Below are 12,605 nucleotides of genomic sequence, written 5' to 3' on the forward strand. Positions count from 1 at the left end.
TTAAATTTGCTATAACTTTGAGTGGATACATAATTATGAAAAAACGCATCGTTTTTATGTTATTGACTATCCAAGGTTGAATATTTTGATATGTGGATGATACATATCAATGTATGTATATGACCAATACCTACATCATGATTTCCTTTGGTTTTTTCCCTCCAGGAAACCTCATCGTAACTGTATAAAGGAGAGGTAGTAATTCGAAAGTGGATCGTGCTATATACAATGTGTAACATCAGATATTAACAGTATCTAAGACTAATTTTCGCTGTCCGAAAAAGTGAATGTGTCGATGTTGTCTTCTTCATCGCTGTCCTCGAGGACCGGTGGGTCATTAAAGTACGCACTTTCACATCCACAAGCTGAAGTGCAGTTGATGCCCGTCTTACGACACCCACACCTCGGGCCGCATCCAGTTCTAGTTGTTCAGCGGCAGAAGATGGAACGGTGCTGGCGGGTCGCTAGTCTTGATACCACATCAGCATTCGATCCTCTCCTCTCATCCAACCCCACCGCTGTGGAGGGTAAATCCCACGCTATTTGGATCGAGTTGGCTAGTACGGTCATGTGTATAATTCACATATTCAATCTTGGTGGGTCAAAAACTTGTATTTACATTAAAAGAATTTTTTTCTAGGACGCACCGTTTTCGAATTGTAACTAAAAAAATTAAAATTTTACCATCAAAACCACGGTCTCTCCCTTCACCCCTCTAGCACACCCTGTAGTCGGGGGGACTTTATTATATGTTGATCAGAGAACCTTCTGCTACACATTTCCGAAGAAATTAGTAATACATTTAGTTCCCCTATTTGCCATTTTTTTATCTATTCTTACTGGACTACATAGCGCGCGAGCAATATTAATTTATATCTTATACCATTGCGTCCCTCTTCCGGTAATTGTATAAAGCAAAAGGTGAAAAGGTAATAAGTCCACTTGGGGCGTGGGAGGTTTTATAATGATGTATACACGACGATAAAGGGAAACTAACTATCTAACTCACTGCTGGAAATCAGGGTCTATAGAAAACCTACACCCACTGACCATGTTATCACTTTTGATTCCTAACACACAAGTACACTTGTACATTTCAATGTCAATGTCAATCCGACAGAAATTTCGACACTCAGAGGGAAACAAGGTTTAAATAAAAATAGACTGTTGCTCTGCCTTACTTCATTTAACTGTAAGTAATGCGGGTATTTTCAAAGAAATCATCAAAATGTCAGACATGAAAAATCAATTAACTTATATTTCGTTTCATTTTGGTAAGACCACCCACGTTTGATACTATTTGACATTTAATATTAATAATAGTTTATCTAAATCGGTCTCCTTTTTTAATCCAAAATTGCGAATTCTATAAGATAGTTAATCGAAATTAAAGAGTTGTTCATTAACATCTGCTATTGTTGAATAATAAATACATATTATCCTATCGGTTCAATTTTATACATACTGTGTAATAGAATCTGATTGTCCTAATAAAACCTGTATACGGTACGAATCCAATATCGGAAGATTACTAAATTTCAATTTGACATCGAACTCGTGTTGTATTGTGTAATTCAAAAGCTAAAACGATTAATCTTTTACGGCGCCGCCGTCTGCAATCATATTCGATATCCTCCCAACAATGTAAACGACTTTGCGTTTTTTTTTAAACACGGTACAATATTCTATGAATAAGCAATAAATATCTGAGATTGAGTGATTCCGTCAGAGCGTACGAATTGCTCGCCCTTTTCACCCGGTTAGATTTAGCGTAAATGGGATTACGTTTTCATTGGAGATCCTCGCGCATTTTCGTCTTTAAAACTATCCAAGTTTGAAAATTCCAAATATCGCGAGATTAGAATACGAAGCGTAATGAAAAAACTTTAAAAGTTTGAATAGACTTACTTTTACGCTTCGCCCTCTAGGGAAACGTTCGAAATTTCTCTTAAGGTAATTTATATACATATAAAAGGGTATATTTCCTTGTACCATTCATCATGGTATAGCGTTTCTCGGAGATGTAGTTAACATTAATCAAAAACTTTTATATGATTCTAAATACATTTACATAACAAATATTCTTCAAACAATTTTACGCGCTGTGGAGGAAAGGTAATCCTCAAAGCGTGTACCAGTAGGTATCCCCAACCGTTCTCCCTTCTCGTATTTATTGATTAATTGTTCACGTAATGGATTTCCACATTTTCTGTATGGCGTGCCGTTATCGACTCGCATCTAAATTAGGATACCATGATATTGCACAATAATAGTACATTATATATCAAGGTAGAGAAGTCCACCATTATTGCCTGAGCACCAAGATTACATCTCGAGGCGCTTGCGCCGAGGGGTGTAAGGTGCGAAGGCAATAATAGACTTCTCTACCGTGGTATATATACTATTTTTCACTACTAGCACTTGAAATCCTCTAAATTAACATATTATATTGATAAGAGAGTTAACGGTTGGACAGAATTGTTTGTTTCTTAATTTAACATGTCAATCAAGTACGTGGAAGTACAAGTCAAACAGGCCGTATTTTGTTCTGTCATTGAGATTTTTCAAAGAGTAATTTCGTTCGAATTTTTTCAAAATGTGATAATTTTAGGTATGTAATTTCTCTGGAAATTGCGAATGGTGGCAATTATTCGTTTTAGAGAACTTGTCTAAACGTTCATTGAGCGAAATTTCGGGTTGTGTTTTCTAAAAGTGACAGCGTGACAGTTCTCATTATTGACTACTAGTTAATCATAAAAAATTATTAACCACTTTGAACAAATGCCGAGAAAGCCTACTTTACAAGTGGAAAAAAGGTTAATAATCATGTCATCAGACGCCAGTAGTGAAAAAAATTCCATTATATTATGACACTCGACATCAGTGACATTTCCAGCCCACCTTGATGGTAGCCACTCTCCACCTTTGCCTTCGGTGAAGGTTCAGTTACTGGCATTTGCTGTGAATTTTCGAATTCGATACGGACATTTGTGAAATCTCAAATTCTCAAGCTAAATTACAAACAGTAATTTAATTTAATTTAATTTGGGTTTCTTGTTGAAATACTTCATAACTTCAATTCTGCATTTAAAAAACGACAAGTTCTTTTTCTGGTGTAATGTTCATTAACAATTCAACCATCAACGTGAAATTTTTCGATTGTGCCAATTGACGGAATTTGCTTATCGGGATATTTAGCATAAAATAAATCCTGTGGTTATTGAAATAGCGTAGTAAAACAAACCTCACACTCAACAATAGCCGAATTCCCTACGTTGTGAAAAACCAGGTTGTATTCGCAAGCTTATTATCGGAAAAGTGAAACGCAAATGGCACACATTTTACATCGCAACTACAATTACAAAAATTAACAATCCGAAGTAATCCTTGATTTGAATAACTTAAACCTGACGTTACTTTAATACAAGACGTGATAAGTTAAAGAATCGCCAGCTCAAGTAGATTTCAAAGCGATTCCATCTCTTTCCCATTTGTGAAAGAATAACATTCCGAAGTCTTTTACATAAAGTACATTGCTAATTAGCCCAACCTTCTCCAGTCAATAAGGTATCGGAAGGTCCTGGGTACGGTAACCTTAGTACCTACAGTTGTATTTCGAGATGCCGCTAAGTATCTTAATCACTTCGGCATCTACCTCTGCACGGGCGAAAAGTTAGTTACACTCAAAAAAGGCAGATTTCTACACAAAGAATTGAAGTCGTTAATCAATCTTAAAGAGTTTAAACAATCAAATGTAAATTAATAAGCGGCCAATCTCAAACAAATTAAAATAGGAATAACATTTACATTGAGAGCAAATAAAACCAAATTCAAGGGGTATCTTCCCTTAAGTTACGCGGTTGTTTTACGTTAATGAAAACTTTATTGTATTTTTACTGACAGATCGTTAACCTGTTTTCCTACACAATACCTTTTTCGTTTCCAACACACGGTGTATTTTGTCTGCAACTGTTTTTAATCACACAATCAACTCGCTTAATAATAACTTAATTCCAGCTGTCAAAGTATTAGACGGAACCTAAAATTCCCACGATCTTCTCTCAATCAAAATTTTGTTGCTCATACCTTATTACATAAATATAAGTTTTATAGCCAAAAGGACGTTTCGCATTTTTCGCAAAATCTCAGCTTTCAGGACCATTAGAGAGAACATTGGTACCAAATCGATTTGTTCCTTATAAAAATATACGTAATTCATTAAATATCGATTTTATTGCGAAAAAGGCATTTCAGCTCCCGAGACCATTTGTTTCAAATGTAAACCAAAGCGGTCAGGTAGTTTCAACTAAACCGTGTTTACAAGAACCCTACCACACGCACATACACACATACGTACATACAGACATTGTTTAACAACCACTTTTTTGGACTCCTGGGACATTGAAACGTAAAGATCCGGTGAAATCTCAGATTCGAAATTTGAAGTAATTTCAATAACCTCCCAATTCTTTATTGGCGAGGTTAAAAATTAACCACCCGACGTTACTACACTGCGATGATTATCTTTACGTGAAATACACTTTCTAGTCATGAATTTCCATTAGTTAAGAATATTTTACGAAAATTGACGCTTGAGTAAGCGCGCGAGTCTAGACATACACATATAGGGGTGAGATTGTCTGCAGGAACGTATATCACTATAACTGCCGATGTTTGCAAACTCATCCAAGCGCGAAATGAACGTTTTGGAATTCAATCAAGCAATTTCCATTTATTAATATTGTTTACAAGAAGTTATATTGGCTTTAACATTTCAGTTTGGTGCTTTACATCTGTAATTCAAATTCAAATGTGCAATTTTCCCCAAAAATTAATATTCTTGCATAATCGTCGGTTGTTCATATGTCGACACTCTCAGTTTCACAAATTCTTAAAGATACAAACGATCATTTCGGGTAAACACTCACGATTATTGATGAAAGTATCATGTTCTACTTGAGCATTGTTACGGAGTTTTTTTTGTTAAATTCAAACGATATCTTGTTGATTGCTATATCCGATGATGAAGTATTCATACTAAAGCATTTAATTTCAAAACAAAAACGATGTAGGTTGTCCTTCAGTTTTATAATGACGAGTTTTACTGATGCATTGTACCGGCACAACACAAACAATTTTTTAAAGGCAAAACAGTGATAGAAACTCAACGTTTTCAAGTATCACGGGACGTCTAATCCAAGGAAAATCTCAGAGCCTCTGCGGACGTAACAGATCGTCAAATTCAAAAGTAAATCTCCCAAATTTTTTGCGACACTGCCTTTTAAAAACAAGCATTATCGCCAACCACTTCCACTTTCTAAAGGGGCCAAGATTTTATATAGAAAAATTTGCAACTTTATCATGTTACAATGACATCAAATTAAATATAAGCAATAATTTCGAATGTTTGATATGTAAATAAAAACGGGGTAGCACGGTTTACAAAACCCCACGTATGGTATCTGTATGTGTAATTCGAAGAAGAATCATTATAACTATGCAAACAGCAGCTCCCTATTCACCTTAAACCTGTCTAAAGCCTTGTAGCAGAACGTATTTGATTCTTTCCTTCATAAACGAAACCCAATAGTAATACAACACTCAGACTGTCTGACTTACCTATTCTATCCCAAGAAATCTGCAAACTAAAGTAGTACTTAATTCATGTTGTCACTAAATCCTGCAAATGCGTACTTTTCGTAGCCGCCTGCCGTGGCATTGTAACCAACCTGAAATCTTTTCGTTTGTATTAATTTCTTAAATGAATATACTCGTACAATGATCTAGCGCGTGGGGCTAATCAAACATGAATAAGTTAAGGCACAAGAGACTGAGGGTATTAATAATTCATTACTCGTAGGTCGATGAAGGCAAAACGTGTGAACTTCTGGATACTTTGAGAGGGAAAATAAATAGTGCAGGGGCGTACCGATTGGGCCTTACGCATTCCTTATAGAAATTCAACAAATACAATCCAAAATAAAAATACAATAACGGTTTAAGATATTACCAGCAATACACATCGATTTGCAGGTGTTTTTGTGAAAGCATAGAAGTTGTTCTCCCAGGAGAAAAGAATACGACCTGCTCAAAGTTTTTCTCTTTCCTCCGCTTTCCGCTTGCCGCTTAAGATTTCAAAATGGGTGTTTAATGACAGCGTAAATTGAAATGCTATATCCATTATCGAGAATCACGAAGCTTAATGATCAAACAATACTACTAATATTAAAAGCTACATAAACATAAGGATTCTGAATGAAATACACTGCACTTTTTTACTGTATTACAGCGACTTTTACATATCACATTTACGGGTAAAAATGTTATCTCCGTATTAATAAGGGCACAGGAATACGACACCGATAATTACGTGACAAATTGTAAAACCATGTTTTCGTGAACTAATGGTGGCAATAATATCATTAGGCGCAAGTCTATAAAATTTATAGAGAATTGTATTGTACTATAATTTCATTATGGGCTACTAACATTTTATGTATTCGTACGTTGACAGCTCGTCTATAATTCTATTACAAAGTGCATGTCTCAGAAGTCAAACATTTTTTCCCGAAAAAATTACTATGACTGTCAATCAAAATGCTCTATGATTATAGTGAGTTGGCAGTTATGATAATATAACTGCAGAATTTCATATTTTGGACTTACGCTAACGCGGGAAATGTTTACTTTCTTTGTTACAGTAAGTTTTTGAGTAACTTATAAACCCATTAATCAAATTAGTTCCTCGATTGGGATATTCGGCAGGTACACAATGGAATTAGATGATTGACATTTAAATATCGTTGCTAGTGCATAGGAGATAAGAATTGTATCCACTATTTTCTATGCGACTAATAGACTATTTTTCCACTATCGTTATCTTTAAGTAATGTAATCTAAAGGGGTTAAGTGGAAGAGCAGATGCGCGGTTTCTTTGTACCAAAGCATCTGAACTTTGCCTCATTAGATTAACGGGTAAACTTGTTAATTACATGGTTACCTAAATGCCACTCGTTATTCTAATAAAGACACATTATTAATATAATACACAAAAGTGGGTACGGGGTAGCATATTTTGTAAACGACAGACGCGTCGTATGCATGCGAAAATCTTTCCCCACAACTATTTCGGAATGCGTTGGAAGTGGTTGCACCATCCTGTTGAAACCAACAATTTTGTTTTTTTTTGTAGGCCGTATATCGTTGTATTCGTAATAAAAATGTTACTCAATACAGTATGTACTTTTTTAAGTGCCGATCGGCCGCATAAGGAAAAGCGTCGCCTGTTTTACAATACGACGATACCGTTAAATAATACAGGAAGCAACATTCTACAATTTACTTAATGTAGCAAGTGTTGTTGTGCGAGGATGTTGAAAATGGGTGTTGATCAAAGTGCGCATTTCAATTATGAAACTTTTATACAATTCATCGATTGCTTAGAAGAGTTAATGGAAGGGCAAATACATAGTGAGGACATTGTCATCGATATAAAATCATAATTCGAAAGCTTCAAAACGACAGTTGTGGATTTGAACTGAAAAATTTAAGATGCGGTGTTGAATTGTGTTTGGATTCACTAAATATCGTTTTTGAGCTCCCCCATCCTCCCCATTATTTACAGGATATAGATTAGGGCTTCACGAATTTGTTAACAAGGTTATAAACAGAGTGAGTTTGGATGAACGAATACCATCTCCACTCTCAGATTGCATTTATATAGCGGAAATCAGCACCTTACCTATGTACCTAACGGCTTGTTTTCGAATCCACCAAGGTGATTTACTTTTTGTGAGAGGCTTTTCCATTGTATAACTAGTGCATGGACTAGGACCATTTTGTGTGTTCTTTATGTTTTCAGCCAGGTCCGACCCACATTAGAATTTCAAAGACGGAATCTTGTCAACAAAATCTCTTACAGACTTACTAAGGCCTAGGGTTGATGACGTAACGTCTATTTTGTGTGTTGTGAACTAAGTCACACAGAATACACAAATCGCCATAGGTTCGAGGAGCCCGAACGCGTATTGGCATTCTGTACTATTATTCAGAGCAGCTGTGATCTGACTTGCAGGATACTATGGCTACACGTTACGCGTAATTTCAAAGTAGATTATTTACTGCGATTCAGAGCAGGGCTTTGCTTCATCGGTCTAATGCACAGTAGGTATATATAGGAAAATCGTAATTCGAAAGGCGTTTTGACAACATGTTCTGTATGGAACCTCTCTTTGTTTTTGTTAAAAATCCATTTATCGATAGCGATATTTCACAGCTAGCTTTGTTGATGGAAACCCATTGATTCATTAGTAAAGCGAAATTTGAGTTAGAAATTATTACTCCAACCCTTTTCGCTGACTTTTGCCATTCTTCTGAATTTTGCTTTAACCATAAAGGGCTGTCCCACCAATTCGGCGCTAACAAATACTTAGCTGAACATCCTTGGCAAGGCAAGTCCGCCGGATTTAATTCACCTAGTTACAAATCTCCAGAAATCAGATGTTGGTCCATATGTATACTCGAACATTCTGGTATTGCAACTCTTGAGTTACAACATTAGTTAACCTGGCTCCAATAGGGGCCGCTAACAACTCTAGTCTGGGAATCGTGGTTGACTTCGTAGGTGCTACTCTCGCCTTGGCTGTAGTCAAATGGACTGTGAGTCCTTGAGACGATGCTGCTCTCAAATAAAGAGCTGCAGCATACGCTTTTCCGCTAGCATCGCAAGACGTGTGTATAAGCAATCCATCTTCCATCATTGAATTAGCAATAAATCGGCGCGGTATTTCATGTAATTTTATGCCTGCTCCCAACAAAAAAGGGCTGCTCGATACTCCGAAAACAACAGGTGCATTTCTCCACTCAACCATCTTTGCAGTTTGCGAATCGAACCACCAAAGGAACATCAAACAATTTCGAACCCTAGCGACACTTATTTGCCAAAATGCCTTATTTATATTACCTTATTATATTACTCCAAAATTTCTTTTTTCCTCAAGTCCAAAAGTATTTTGGGAATTATATGTGCCGATGCGCTAGATAGTGCCCTACTTGATTGAAACAATTTTATCACATATGTTCTCGAGTTTTCTCTTCAAAAGTACAAGCATAACTACCATCGACACTACGTAAATGTAGTCTGTACAAATGATGCTTTTGAGGCCGTGTCTTAACCCCCTCGCCATCAGCTTTAGGAGGTTAATCTGTCGATTGATTATTATTCGCTAGGTTTCTACACATGATCATGACGTGATGCTAGGACCCCATTGACACTTAAGCTGCACCGTCGAAAACCATCGCCTCTTTTCAAACAATTAAAACACGTATTTTTTTAATTAGTAACTGTTTTCGTAATTATCGCCAGTAGGTGGAAAACGTGCAATTAACTCAGCAGCTCGCGAACCGAAAACCATCGCCGCGCTTAAATATTCGAATTTGTCTTCGGTAGACATTTGTGCGTCACGATCTATTTTTTCAAATTGTCCCCAAAACCGTAACCACCCGCGGGTGGAAGTGGAACCACTAAATTTTATGAAGTATATTAACTACGCCTGTTGTCGATCCTCCAGAAGTAGATTGAACTGATGCAGTACTAGGTAGGGGCTCAAGAAGTTGCAATGGCTCTTCTACCCCGTATTTACCGTTAGAAATTTACCGGCGTAAGTACTTCTCTGCTTCGTCTATATCTCCCGTGAAACTCTCTTGCGAAATTTCTTCATCAGCTGACATTAGGTAGTGTAATCGCTCAGTTGTAATGTCTCATATCTCTCCGGTAATAATTGCCAAGAGATTTTCGCTTAGTAGTTATAACATCTCCAACTAAAAGAACCCCTAAAACGTTGTACGCTTTTGTAAACGCCTGCCGGGAAGAAGTATCAAGTTTTTAAAGCCGTTCCACATCCAGTTGCTCCATTTTCCACAAAAATGTTCCCAGAACAAAACTCACGAACAAATGTCCTGTCACGGTCGCCAAATGTTATAATTCTGCGCCTATTGAGCACTCACGAATGTGAATATTTGTATCGGGATACACAGACATGTTTTAAACAGTGGAAATAAAGGTGAGGCGAGAAACAGCTGGTCTGGTTATTGTTATAATAATAATAGTGTTATAATCTTGATATTACTTACATACGGAATTGGTTACTTTAATATTTTGTTATTGAAATTAAATAATTGTATATGTTAGCTATTGCTGAGTATTCAGACAAGAAGCCAGAACCCCCTAGTGCCGGAGCTTTGTAACCTCGTATGGTCCTACATTTTTAGTTTCATTTTGGTCTGGCGCCCTGAAACTGATACCGGCAATATACCAGTCTGCAATATCAACGTTTTATTCAGTTGTATATATCCCACACAAACGAAAATAAAAATACAGAAATAAAAAAATTGAAATTAATTAATATGACGGCCAGCTCTTTATTTTGGTTGCATAAAATTGGACGTCTTTCAGATAAAATTTTTTCATGTAAAAGTACACAGGGAAAACAATACACACAAATCCCTATGTCTACTTTTTCATGAATATCACTGTATATAATCGAACAACACTTTCAAAATGTTGGCTTTGCAATATATACGTCCCTATTTATAGGTGTAACATTGATAATGTTCCATATGGGAATTTGACACAGAATTTTAACATGTATGTACGATCCAATATTATAAAAAAGATATGCAATACTGCGCCAACTACTACATTTGGGGGCTATACAGCGTATGCCCAAGATCGCGTGATTGGCATGCGTAACACGTTTTGTTATAAAGAAGTAGACCGGGAGATGATGACACTTTTTGTGGTGTGATTTGCTACAAGTATGGCGACCATTCAAAGGTTTAATTAAGTACTCCTCGAAACGAAAATGGTGCTAACTCTCTGGGAGTGGGGCCGTTATTGCGTGACGATTTTTTAAACATGTCGGAAAATTTAATGATTTTGGACAATTTGCTACACAAAATTCTGTGGATTTTCTGGTAGTCGGTGACAAAACAAATGACGGAAACGAAATGCCATACTTTTCCGGTGGGCCTTATAGCCCGCCATACTCATTTGAAAGTGTCGATTGTTTGTATTTTTTTTTGGTGATTTGCTACAAGCTCATTTTTTATGAGCATCAAGTCCTCAATCAGTCATTCACGAAAATCAACCTGCCATACAGCAGCGACGGGCCCCCATAGCCGCCATACCGGCACAAAGATGTCATTTTTGTTAATAATTTTGGGCGATTTTCTGCACCCTATAAATTTTTCCACCTATTATTTTTATAGTCAGAAATAGAAATTTCGATACGCCATACCTGTGGCATGGGCCAATTATGTATAATATTTTTTCAAAAATGTAAGAATTTTCCGAAAATTTGGGCGATTTGCTACAGTATGGCACCAATGTTTCGTGACAGTTTGAGGTGTAATAAAAGTAAATATCAAGTTTCAAACATGAATCCCAGGCCAATCTTGTTTTACCACGAGATGTTATGTCGCTTAATATTCTCCGCCCCACTCGAACTTCTTAGTCAAGTTGTAGAGGTCCCGGTCGGGGTCGTTGTGTTCTGCATTGCATTCAATGGATCGCAGGTAGTAGATAGTAAGCTGCCATCAAGTTTATACTATCCGCCATAAGTATCTGAACACCCAGTGACTTTGATCAATTTTGATAAAATTTTCAGGGCAGTTGTGTTTATTTCGAATTAAGAAACGATGAAAATTTGAACATTATACAAATTAAAATAACACTAATAATAATAATAATAAGTAGGAAAGGCATGTAATTGGTGCTATATCTAGATGGGTCTTGTGTATTGTTGTCTTTTTGGAGCATCGTAAGTGATACTTGTGTAAAGAATGCAGGAGTTGCGATCTGGTGAATTAAGAAGTTCAGTAAATTGTTGCGCAAGTAAGAGTGAGTGTAGGTAAAAATATTCCACCAAATGTTGTGAATGTTATCAATGCCTGGACTTTTCCAGTTATGTAAGTGATTAATAGTTTGAATGATGTCTGTTTGTAGTGATGTTTGTGTTATTCATAGGAGTAATGTATTCAGTGCGTGTGGTTTCTGTGGAATCCACGGGGGCGTGTGGATTTGTTTAATGTTCATTTGGTCCATAAGTCAAACCAGTATTGCTGAAGTGAGTGTAGAGATGGTGGAATGAGTTTTTCATTTAGTGCTGTTTTGTGTTAGTGATCTGTTAATAGTTTTTCGTTATGTTTAAATTGTGTGTTATGGCGCTTTCTGTCTGCAGTTTCCCTATAGCGTTTTAAAACGGTTTGTGTATATTGATAGTTTTTGTTGTGAGTGTATCTCTATGTTTCGTTATAGTTTGTATTTTGTTCTCGTGTGGTGTGATTGTTTAGTTTTGTAGTTTGTGTTGTACTTGTCGTGTTAATTTTGAAGAACGAGTTCCTTGTATGTATTGTGTAATTCGACCCAAGTCACGTCTGATGTCATCGATGCGATTAATCAGGCGGTTTTTTCCCAAGCCGGGGGTGAGCGCTTTTTTGTTGTGTGGTGTTCTTTTGTTTGTTGTTATTCTTGAACCGTTACATCTAGAAAACTGCAACCGCACCGCAATACACAACAAAGTGTAGTTGATGTAAGCTTGTGTTGA

Source organism: Photinus pyralis, unplaced genomic scaffold, assembly GCF_008802855.1.
Source record: "Photinus pyralis isolate 1611_PpyrPB1 unplaced genomic scaffold, Ppyr1.3 Ppyr1.4_LG1, whole genome shotgun sequence".
Lineage (NCBI taxonomy): Eukaryota > Metazoa > Arthropoda > Insecta > Coleoptera > Lampyridae > Photinus > Photinus pyralis.